The 12,200-nt window shown below is 37.6% G+C and overlaps 1 protein-coding gene across 4 annotated transcripts in view; it reads left to right on the forward strand.

Annotated features, from left to right (window-relative positions):
• Window positions 1-12,200, forward strand: part of PCDH9 (protocadherin 9) — an 896,718-nt gene that overhangs the window by 638,782 nt on the left and 245,736 nt on the right. The window lies entirely within an intron of this gene.

Here is a 12,200-nt window from a genome sequence, read left to right on the forward strand (position 1 = left end):
AGTCCATAAATCACTTTTCAGTTCATAAAGCATTGAACATATATGATCTCAACCTGCTACCTCAAGGTAATATCTGCTTAGCCACTGTGCTAGAATCCAGTGATACAAGGTGAATAAGATATGATCCTTGCCTTCAAGAAACTCATATAAGGCAGTGGGGAATTCTATTTAGGAGAGTCATACAAAATTACAGAAAGACAATGATAGTTGAATTGGATCCTAATTGAGAATAGGCAGATTCATAGGGTTTAAGAGATTTACCTAAATTTATATGATCAAAAAGTCAGAAGTTGAAGTAGAATCCAACCGTTCTGAATCTAAATCCTATTACTTTGTTTTCTGCATTTGGACACACTGTCTGCAAAATCACATGTATTTAAAACTTGATGTCGCCACCCATTTGCTTCAAGAGCAACTAGAGCGAATTGTAGATTTTTAAGATGTGATCAGACATTATTTTTAAGTCAGGCATATACAATGACATACTTGTTTCCAAGACCCAGCCAAGATAGCCAGGAACAAAGTGTCAGATTAAGAGACTAGAAAAAGGGGGAAAATTATTTTTATATTCAAATATTTGACTATTCTATAACTCAGCAGAATTATTTGCCCATTCACTTCACTTTCTCATTTGTAACTGCATATGCAATAGACTTATCGGTCTATTTCATGAGCTTTTTATGAAAAATGGCTAATAAGGATAATTATATAAAAACAGCAATCTTTTAGCAGTTGAACTGTCAAATGATAATGAGGATGTTAACTGGGAGTACGACTGGTATGTAGGGCAGAAGAGGACAATTATTTCTCATGGCAACAAGGTAAAAAAGAACATCAGTGCCATTTAATTGCTATTTTTAGCCTAAATAGAGTCCGCTAAGACTTTGATAATGCCCTTCTATTTATCCATAACACTACATCTCTGGCTATTATAATTTTTCGTATACAGTTAGGTGAGCAAATCATTCTGATAGATCTACAAATAACAAGGCAAGGGTCAATGTTTTTAAATTACATGTATTTATTGCTCATGAAGAGGCTCCCAAATGTATTGAACTATCATTTGAATTAAGCCATCACAATTCTCAGGAAATGCCTGGGAATACCAGAAATAGAACAGAGTATAAGGTATTATATGTGAGTATCTTATTGAGGTAGGATAACTTACCATAACACACTGAACGTATTCTTACAGGCATATTCTTTGATAATGCAAAAGCTCTGGAAAAGTTACCTCAAACTTGTGGTAAAATTTGATTCTTTTGTGCATGATAATGTTAAAAATTTTGTTTATAATATAAAACAGATATGTTTCCATTATTGAAGAGTTTATTAATATAGTTGTTAGTACATATTGGTCAATTTCACCTTTTTTTGATACACAGCATTCAGTTATATAAGTACTGAAATTGTTATAAAATGTGTATTTTCAATTACTAGTTTTCCTCCATTTTTGATAGCCATTTATTTAAATGTATCTTTAATTCACAAATGAAATAAATATCTTCTTATTTTGTGTCTTATAACTGTCATATTTGAATTCTGTAGCCTTCAACCTTTACAATTCTTTATTTAAAATACATTGCCTCAATCTAACCATGTTGTGAAACTAACCATTTCCATTTCTAAAATCTCATTTGTTCTTACTCTTTTCCACTATGAATCTTCTTCTCCAATTAATTTTTTTTATGAAAATGTTGGTTGAGATAATTGATTCACTTGCTGCTTTAAGAAATAATACAGAGAGATCTGGAGCCTGCTTTGCCCAGTTTATCAAATGGTAACACTTTGCAAAACTGTAGTACCGCAATCAGGGCATTGACATTTGTATAGTCCACCCATCTTACCCAAATTTCGCCAGTTTTACTGATACTCATTTGTGTGTGTGTGTGTGTGTGTGTGTGTTGTAATTACTTATACACAATTTTAACTCTGAGGTAGGTTCATATATCCACCATAACAGTCAAGATACTGAATAGTTCCCACACTACAAATATCTCTCCTATTGCTCTTTCATAACCATACATAACTCCTTCCCACCATCCTATCCTCCCCTAACCCATTCCTAACCACTGGCAACCACTAATCTGTTCTTCCTCCCTCCTTCTTTCCCTATTTCATCAGCCCTCCCTTCTCTTACCCTCCCCCCCCTTCCTCCCTTCCTTCCTTCCTTCCTTCCTAAGATTTCATTTATTTATTTGAGAAGGAGAAAGAGGACAAGCCAGGGGTGGGAGAAGCAGAGGGAGAGGGAGAAACAGACTTCCTCTAAGCAGGGAGCTGGACTGGGGGCTCCATTCCAGAATGCAGAGACCATGGCCAGAACAGAAGACAAACACTTAACCAACTAAGCCACCTGTCCTCCATTTCTTAAGTTTTGCCAATTCACAAATGTTATATCAATGAGATCATACAGTATGCCACCTTTTGGTATCAGCAGGTTTTTTTCCAACATAATTTCCTGGAGATTTGTCCAAGTAGTTGCATTATATCATTACTTAGACTTTTTTTTTTTTTTTCCCCTGAGTACTACTCCATGATAAAATCAGTGTGGTGAATCATTCATTAATTCAAGGATATCTGGGATATAGCTGCAACTGAAGGTATGATGTACAGGTTTCTGTGTAAACATAAATTTCTATTTCTATGTGATAAGTGATCAAAAAGTCTGTCGTATAGTCATTGCAGATTTGATTCCTAAGGCTTTCTAAGTCTTAGTTCCCAGAAAGCCCATACCATCTTACATTCTTACAAAAATGCATCTGGTTGTGAATCCAGTGTGATCCACTGTCTCCACACCCTCACTGACATTTGGTGCTGTCTTCAATTAAGTTTTGATCACTCTATCTTTTGCAAATAACCTTTAAAATCCCCTGGATGTTCTTCATAAATACAAGCATCCCCCAACCAGTAAACAAACAAAAAGCCTATAAATGGTTATTTGACTGCACAAAATTTTTAGTATGGAGTGGACTTTGTGGTAACCTTAAAAATAATGTATGGATAGGGGCTCCTGGATGGCTCAGTCAGTGGAGTGTGCAACTCTTGATCTGTAAGTTGTGAGTTCCAGCCCCATGTTGAGTGTAGAGATCACTTAAAAATAAAATCTTTTAAAAGGATAATATATCTAGGGGTACCTGGTTGGCTTAGTGGGTTAAGCCTCTGCCTTTGGCTCAAGTCATGATCCCAGGGTCCTGGGATCGAGCCCCGCATTGGGCTCTCTGCTCAGCAGGGAGCCTGCTTCCCCACCTCTCTCTGCCTGCCTCTCTGCCTACTTGTGATCTCTCTGTCTGTCAAATAAATAAATAAAATCTTAAAAAAAAAAGATAATATATCCATAGAGTGACAATGGTATATAATGCCATTGAAAAGCAAACATAATATTAAACGGAAAAAACTTACATTATTGTATATATTGTACATTATATCTGGAGAAAATCAAAATGTTTTATTATGTTTAACTTTGAGTAGTAGCATTATAGGTGACACTATAATTTATTTTAATTTATCTGCAACTTCTAATTTTTAATTGTAATTTATAGAGAAAAGAAATAGTTAATAAAAACTCCATACATATCAACACTTCATGATACATATTACTTAGTATTTGCACATTAAGACCCATCTCTCATACCCAAGGGCTGTAAAGAAACCCTCTCCTTTTCAGAACTTCCATTAATTTTCACCTTCCATTTGCAAACTTATTTCCCTCTTTACCTTTGGAATGTTGCTATGGATATCCCTGGGTGTTTTCATGAATATATTTTGCAGTTGTCCTCTGACTGCCATTAAATGGTAAATGGACATTTGGATTTCTCTTGTCATTTCTCCCTAATATACTTTACATGTTCCTTATAAACCTTATAAATTATGTGTGTGTATGTGTGTTTGTGTGTGTGTGTGTGTGCACGTGCGCGCATGTGTATAAATATCCCAAGCCTTAATCAGGCAGTGTCTTAGTCTGTTTGGGCTGCCATCACAAATTAACACAGACTGCGTAGCTTAAACTACCCAGATCTAGTCTGTGTCCCCCCATGGTGGAAAAGACACAAAGCTCCTGTGTCTTTGCTTCTTCTTATGAGGGCACCAGCCCTTTCATTTTAGAGCCCTGCCCTTATGAGCACATCTAAACCTTACCACTTCCTCCTAGGCCCTATCTCTAAATACAGTCACATTGGGGGTTAGAGATTCCTTATATGAATTTTTGGGGAGGAAGGAAACACATTCAATCCATAGCACACAGAATAACACACAGTAGGTTTGCTTATTAAGTGATCCCTTAGGCTTTGGCTGTAAACCAACAGAAAAACATATTTTTCAACTAAAATGTAGTTCTAAATTAGGTTAGCATGGATGTAATCATGTGTGCTTAATATAATAATTAAAATTTCACATGAGAAATTCTAAAAACAGTACAATTTTTCTGAGTTTATAAGGATAATTTCTTACTGCTAAAATAATTTGATAGTGAAAAGTCACTGACTGTAATGTCAGTTATAGTTGCTTTTGTATTTTAAAATGGTACTTCTGACAGTTTTAAAGAAAACTTTCTGTTGAGTTGTTGATATTGGTGGTAAGTTGTGTTTCACTAAATATTGCTCCAAACATGTCCTCTTGACCTATTCTGCAAAAGAAAGAAGCATAAGGGCTTAAGAGGTTTACGCATTTATTTTGTTGGGATCATGTATTTGCATTGCAATATCATTTGTTGAGGTCAAGACTATGGATTTATTAGCTGGAGGATGGATTTATTCAGTGTTGTAAAAATGAAAGAAATCAAAATAGTAATTGAAGGTCAGTCAATGATTGACATTTTGGTGTAACGGGTGGGAAAGGGAGAAGGAAGACATCTGTCAGAGGAAAGGGGAGATTAAAAAACCAACGTAATAACCCTTTAAACTACATAACCCATGCTATGAATTTTTATTCAGATCTAGTCTGGTAGTGTCGTCTATATAAATGTTTCCTCCTTAACTAGGAAGGGAACTCCTTGAGAAAGAAACAGAGCTGTAGATTCCACCATATCCTGGGTATCACCAGCACAGCGCTCTTCCCAGAGAAACACTTAATGCACTTTCTGAGTGGAATTGAGTTAAACTGAACAACACTGAATCGATCAGACTTTTCCCTTAGGACTGGATGAAGGTCCAGGAAGCAATTGAATCTTAAAGGTTTTTTGTTTGTTTGTTTGCTTGTTTGTTTATTTTAAACATAAGGGTGGGGATTTTCGCTGCCTTATTTTTTGCCACTTACGTACCATTTTTATTTTACAAACATTTCTGACATAATCCCCGTGGATTTCCTGTGATCCCATCGTCCCCTTCCATAGTTTACTAATTGCAGTTTGTGTAACGCTGAGAAGTCAAAATAGACTCCATTAACATTGAAGACACTGTGTTTTACTCTTGGTATATGATTAAATGAATGCATCAAAAATTTGAGCATGATTTTTATAAGATGCTGTCTAACAAAATTATAACTACATGTTAAAATTATGACCTGACTGTTGAGGCTAGCCATTAATTTGGTTTCTAAGGCATGAAAGACAACTCTACTTCAGAACAACTAATAACAGACCAAATCACTTTGATATATCAAGTATTATAACCCTGACAAGCAATCATACTGTTAATAAAATAAATGCATGTAATATAAAGTACTTTTGGTAGAGTCATTGTACTTTCTTTGAGTTTTACATCATATACTCTCTTACCTTTTTACTGACTAGTTGTTTGGTGTGAAGAAAGGAATAGGCAATCTATTCAGACCTTGTTGCTACTTTTTTATTAAATAAGGCACATACATGTAGAAAAGAGAAATCATCTAAAGACACCCTGCTTCTTGATATGGAGGTAAAAATGGATCACTGTTAACCCGCTTACTTTGTGGAAATCCAAATCTCTCTTTATATTTTATGGATATCTACACTGGGCTTACTTTCCTATGGCTGGTTTACCTCCAGAAGTTTTCTTCTTTATTTGCATTCTGCCACCCCAAATATGAAGTAGTGGACCTTTTTTTCTTAATATTCTAAAATTCGGAGACATCTGATGAGTTACATCAAAGATCAAATAACTTCAAATTTAAGATTAAGCTTTCGTTTTTTTAAAAAATCCTTTGAGGGACTCTGCCACCTTGAATGTCTCCAAAGCCCAGCTCCACTCTGAATCCAGATTCTCATACTCTTTCCTGGTCTCTTGTCCAAATCCCTTCCTTCTCTTCTGTTCTCACTCCCTCCTCCCTCCTGGAACAACAAAACAACTAACATAAAAACCAAGAATTTCTTTTTCCAAGCAGGCAGAAGAGGGATTCTCCATGTTTGATTAGGCCCTTGCTACCATATTTTGAAGTCTCACAGTTTCTCCCAAGCAGAGGAAATATGAGCGCCAGATGTTAAAACAATGAACAGATTACCACTTCATATGTATTTTCTGATAGACCAGTGTTCTAGAAGGAATGCATTTAAATATACAGACTGTATGTGAATGCCTCTATATTTTCTTGCTTTCATAAAATAACATTTTTAGCACAAAAAGAAATCTTATAATTGAGTATGAAAATGTTCAATGATAAAAAAGCCCAAGGATGATATCACTAACCACATGAGAGGTGTAAAGCAGAGCATGAAATCTAAGATAGAGATAAATTTGAAGCTTTCTCTGGACTAGCGTTAGCAGCTGTTCTTTCAAAACCTGCCACTCTCCCCAGTTGCTGTGAACCCAGGACCGAGAAAGTTCATTTCAGGAATTTGTTTCACTATACTTTCTAGGCTTCCCATGTAGCTTTTCTTCATTATATCCTGTGAATCTTGAGGGCATATCCATTCATGAAAACAAAAAAACAATCTTTATCACAAAACTAGATAATTATTCTTTTGCACTTGAGTTGTTATCACTGTTTATTTATTTGCATGCTGTTATGTTCTCGATGCAAGAGTGAAAACTTTGTATATCAGCATTAGGATCAATTTGAGGTTACAATTTCAAGACAAAGCAATTTACCAACAAAAGTGATTTACATAACATTTTAGCACCGATCAAACATGAGTGAGTATATGGTATTCAAAATGTATATTTATTGATCTGAAATAGTTATAAGAATACGTACACATTTTATGATATTGTATTATACTTGTATAGCTTCCTAAGGGAAAAATATTCTCCACATGATGTCTATCAGAGAGAAAAGAGGTTACATCTGTGTGGATGCGTATAACCCTTCCATTGATTTATGAACAACAAGAAAAAATCCTCAGGGTATCAAAATTAAAAAAAAAAACCCTACATTATGTGCATGATGTATCTGAGTGAGTTTCATTTTTATTTGCATTTCTGAGATGGGTGAAGATATAGAAAAAAATTCTGAGAGAAAACTCGCTATTGACTGTGCATCAGGAAAAAAGTAAAATGTGTTGGTATTTCAGCAACTAAATGGAATATTTTTATGACTAATATACTACTTTCTGAGAGGAGAATTCAAAGAAGAAGAAAAAGAAGGAGGAGGAGGGAGAGGGGGAGGCAAAAACACATCGTTCTCCCTGTTTTAACATGGTCTTGCATTTTCAGATGTTGTCATTTCAGTGACATCACATGTAGTGATCCACTTCTTCTCCATCAATCTTTTTTGCCATATTTAAAAATCATTTTTAAAATCTTTGCCAAGCCATTGATAGGAGATTATCAAAATTTCTCATAAAAAATATTCTCATAAAATTTCTCATAAAAAACAGGATGTCAATGTCAGTGTTCCTTTGGGCTTTGCCAGCTTTTAAGATTGCATCCTTCTGGTCTATTGTCAGCAGCGAAGCCCTTTCATTCCTATCTAACACTTGTTTTCTTAAGCATGGACTGCATGGCAGATACATTTTAGCCCCTGGGAATATAATGGGCAGTGACAGTCAATGGCTTTTATAAAGAGCTATGGTGAGGGAGAACTAATAAATTAAAAAAAAAAAAAAGGTATAATATTTAGGTTGCAAAAAGTGTTTTGATGAAAATACAAGTGGATAAAGTGTTTCAAAAAGGTGGGTGGGTGGGTAGTTAGGCTGCTAATCTGGCAGGGCTAGATAAGGGCTCACCACCTAAGTGGTAACATTTAAAGCCAGACTTGAAAACAGAAAGATGTCAAGGATGGGACAATGGTTTTGGCCAAGAGGGCCATGTAAAGGTCTTGAGGATTGAATGGGCTTTTCTCTTAAAAAACAGAAGAAAGACCACTGAAGGTGGAGCCTCGTAAGTAAGGTTGAGTGTGGTGGGTGATGACAGCAGCAGGCAATAGTCAGATCACACAACACCTAATTCTGAAAATGAGTTCAGGTTTTATTTTAAACCCAAGGAGAAGACAATGTGATGTTTAAAGCAAGGGAATAAGGAGCTCTCGTTTATAGTTTTGCTGCATTGCTCTGTCTTGAGTGTCCATGTGGATTTTCAGGAGCACCCTAGAGAGACACGGAGAACATCTGCAGTGTGCAGCAGATGCCCAGGAAAGAGGTGGTGGTTTTGGCTAAAGCAGTAGGGGGTCAAGAGATAGACTGCAAGCGTGTGCATAGGATCAATTCCGAAAGCACAACCCATAGGACTTGCTAATAGATTGGATTTATCTGTGGAAGGGAGAAGGAAGGATGGCTCCTGGGTTTTCCACATCATGGCTGGGTGGACAGTGATGCTGTTATGAGAATTGGCATGTGGGAATGGGGCAGGAGCAGGTTTATACAGTGGAGGGAAGAGGAAAGGGAAGAATCGCCAGGATTCTACTTAGATTCGTAAAGATAGGGGAACGTAGAAGACAGTGAAGTGGGCACATCCGTCTCTGATATCTAATTCCCCAAGCCTGAGTGATGTCCAGCCAAATCCCTGGATATTAAATAAGCCCCACACAATTCAGTGAATTCAACCAGGGAAGAATGATGTTAGAGGACACGTTAAGCTGAATGCCCTTTAGAGTATTACTATACACAGTGTATACACAAGCACACATGGAGGCAGCGTGTGTATACTTCAGATACACGGATCCACAGACCTATAAACCCGTAGTTTTAATATGAACGAAGAGCGTGACTGTGATCTGCTACTGGTGTTTTATTCTGCCCCCTCTGGGTGACTCTGGGCATTCTTGTGACTGGGTTTCACAGCTCTCCATGGCCTTACTCAGGGTAGACAGCTTTGCTCTGATCACTCATGCACTTAGTATATCTGCTTTACTGAGATCTATTTGTGTCCCAAACTAGGAGCTTTTTAAAGGTCTCATGATGTGTAAAGCACGGTAGCCACATGCTGGGCACAGAACAAAATATATCAGGGTGATGATGTCATCGGCAATAATAGATTTACACTTTGCTGTGCTTGAATATTTCCATTTTTTCCCCCTTTTAAATACATTTTTATGTGGAAGTTGTGCTCCATATAGTTCAAGAAATTCTACATCTGCACCATCCCCAGCTTCGGGGCTCGTACCGGATCACATTTCTGTAGGTAAATGTAGAGGAGACAGGGCAGTGGCAGGTGTGGCAGCGGGCACGGGAGGATGCAGCCCGAGTTCAAGTTAGCTAAGGTGGCTTTAAACCAAAAAGATATTTTAAGTTATGGCCCAGAGACAAAGATGTCTTGAGTTAAATCTTCCCTTTCAACTCTGCAATTCAAGAGTAGCTTGCAGCCAATTTTGTTAATTGACCATTTATTTGAATTCTCATAATTACCTACTATGACTTCCAGAGCTGAGTGTTTTCACCATTCACTAGGAGGCCAGGCTGTGCCGTCAAGATGAAAAGGCAGATAAGTGCCACTCAGGGAAGAGGCCAGATTATGAGTCACTGTTGCTAAGAACGGAAAACATACCCACCAGGCCCAAGCGGTGAGACCTTTACTTAGAGCAAGAAAGGAGATAATGCACAAGACCCAGGCCCTCACGATGCCATGGGTCCCTGCGGGCCAGCAGCTCCTCCCTGCAGCCTGGGCCCACAATGGAGCTGCGGTGGAGGGACCCCACCCCCTCCGCCGTGGGGTCCGAATACAAAAAGTGGGCCTGAGGACCATGGACTCATGGGGTTAAACAGAATAAAGCCTAGATCAGAGAAGGCTATTCCCAAGTGAGGCCAGCACAGACGGAGGGCTCTTTAGACTCCAGGCTTGTTCTTGTGTGGTCCAGTAAGGGTTGAAAGACTATGCATGAGGCTTCCTTTCCCGGCACCGAGAAACAATTATTTTGAGACTCAATAAACTCCATGTTTCTATTTTTGAATTTCTGTTGTTCTCCTATGTGTAAAAATATGATGCTCCTTGCCCTACAAATTAAAGCACCTGAAGATGCATCATGGTGATATAAGAAAGAGTGGGCTTGGCCTCAGGTTGACCTCCATTTGAATCCCTAGCCACCCTTTCAGTTAGTTACTTAACTTCTAGGAAGTCCACTTTCATAATATTAAAGTTGAGATACTGTCTGCCTCGAGAGATTTGTCAGGTTAAATGAAACAACATATAATAAAATAGTGCTCAGATAGCAAACACACAGTGTCTTCTTAAAAAAAAAAAAAGTCAGAAGACAAACTTTCCTGTTTGTGGGAATAGAAAAGAAGGGGTTTAAGAAATATGTGTTCTTAGTAGCTGATGTGTTTACACAAATCTCTTCAAGATCACCAAGATTACTGGGTACTAGGAAAGGAACAATCAATAGTTTGAGCAGGATGTAAAGTAGTCAGACGGTTAGATGTTTTCCTTTACTCTCCTGACAATTCTCGTCTGGTTGTGATCAGAGGTAAACCTGACAGAAGCAACAGGTTTCAGATTCACTGCACAGAAGAAACTAAGTGCAAAGTTTCCACTCCTGGCCTTTTCATGATTCCTTCTAACCCCACTTCTCAAGTCTTCAAAACTCTGTGCTTGTCAGCTTTATCATTAAAGCACAAATTAAGAACTTTCCACTAGCACCAGGTAATCATGTCTCACTTCATTGACACAGTCTTCCATTTGGCTTACCGAATTTCAGTTCCCTTAATTACAACCAAAAACAATCCTAGGAACAACTTATAGAATAAGCCATTTGAACCTTTGCCGTAAGGAGTCTTGAGAACCGAATTTCAGCTTCTGGCTGAGTGCGTCCAGAGTGGTCTGAAGGGAATCCAGCATTTTCCAGACTAAGCCCATACTTTGCATCACTGACTTCTTTTACTGTTAGCGCCTGCCCTCTCTGCTTGAGGTGCTGACTCCGGCAATTGCTCCAGAGGAACTCACAGTGTACTAGGGTACTTTCTTAAAGTTTCAGGGAGGGAAGAAAGGCTTTTTTTTTTTTTTTTTTTTTTTCCTGTCAGTGCCAAAGAGGGCTTTGGGGTATTTTCTTCCTCAGCAACTCTTTAACTCTCCCCTTGTGAAACATCTTTCTGTGTACTTTGCAGAGAATGGAATCTCACCAGAGGCCCTCTGAAATGACTGCAGCAAAGCATAGACAGGAGTCTAGCGCAGTCATAGACCCCAGACCGCCTCACAGGGCAGCTGCCGGACAGGACTTTCCACCTGTCTTTTGACTATGCTAAAATCGTCATGGCATAAGAGGCTTTTTTTCAAGTCCGAATTTTTGTGCTATGTAAAACAATTTCCAAAAGCAGAGTCTCTTTACTTAAAACAGACTTGCATGTGTTAACGGCGCTATTTAGTAATAAAAGAAAGAGTGGTATGGCTGGCTTATTATCATTCGCTTCTGTTCTTTGTCAATAATTTGGTCATACTTCTGATACTGACCTTGGTATAAAATTCTATATATCTTAGTCCAGATGTGTACTCGTCACCTTGTCATATAGCTACACACACACACACACACAAACACACACACACACGATGCTTTTCTTTGAATATCTTCTCTATCACACACTGATAATACTCTTCGCTTAGAATGTAATAGAACTTTATAAACTTCTGAATATTTATCATATTATAACAGACTAGAATTTTTTGCTTTAACTTTTCCCTCTGTTTTTAAAAATGCTTATCAAATTTATCAGGGAATTCTATTATAATTAGTGCAGAGTGAAATCATGGTTCCTATACAGTAAAAGGAAAGCAATATGAATCATTATGTAATCGTGTACATGATGGCATCTGTATTTATTAGCAGATGAAAAGCATAATGTTTCTCTGAAGTTGTCTAATTTTCTGTGAAAGGAAATCTCCTTAACAATAAAATAGTTCTAAAATCTACGTTTGTAAAACAGACTG

The sequence above is a fragment of the Mustela erminea genome, chromosome 15 (genome assembly GCF_009829155.1).
Source record: "Mustela erminea isolate mMusErm1 chromosome 15, mMusErm1.Pri, whole genome shotgun sequence".
In the NCBI taxonomy this organism is placed as follows: domain Eukaryota; kingdom Metazoa; phylum Chordata; class Mammalia; order Carnivora; family Mustelidae; genus Mustela; species Mustela erminea.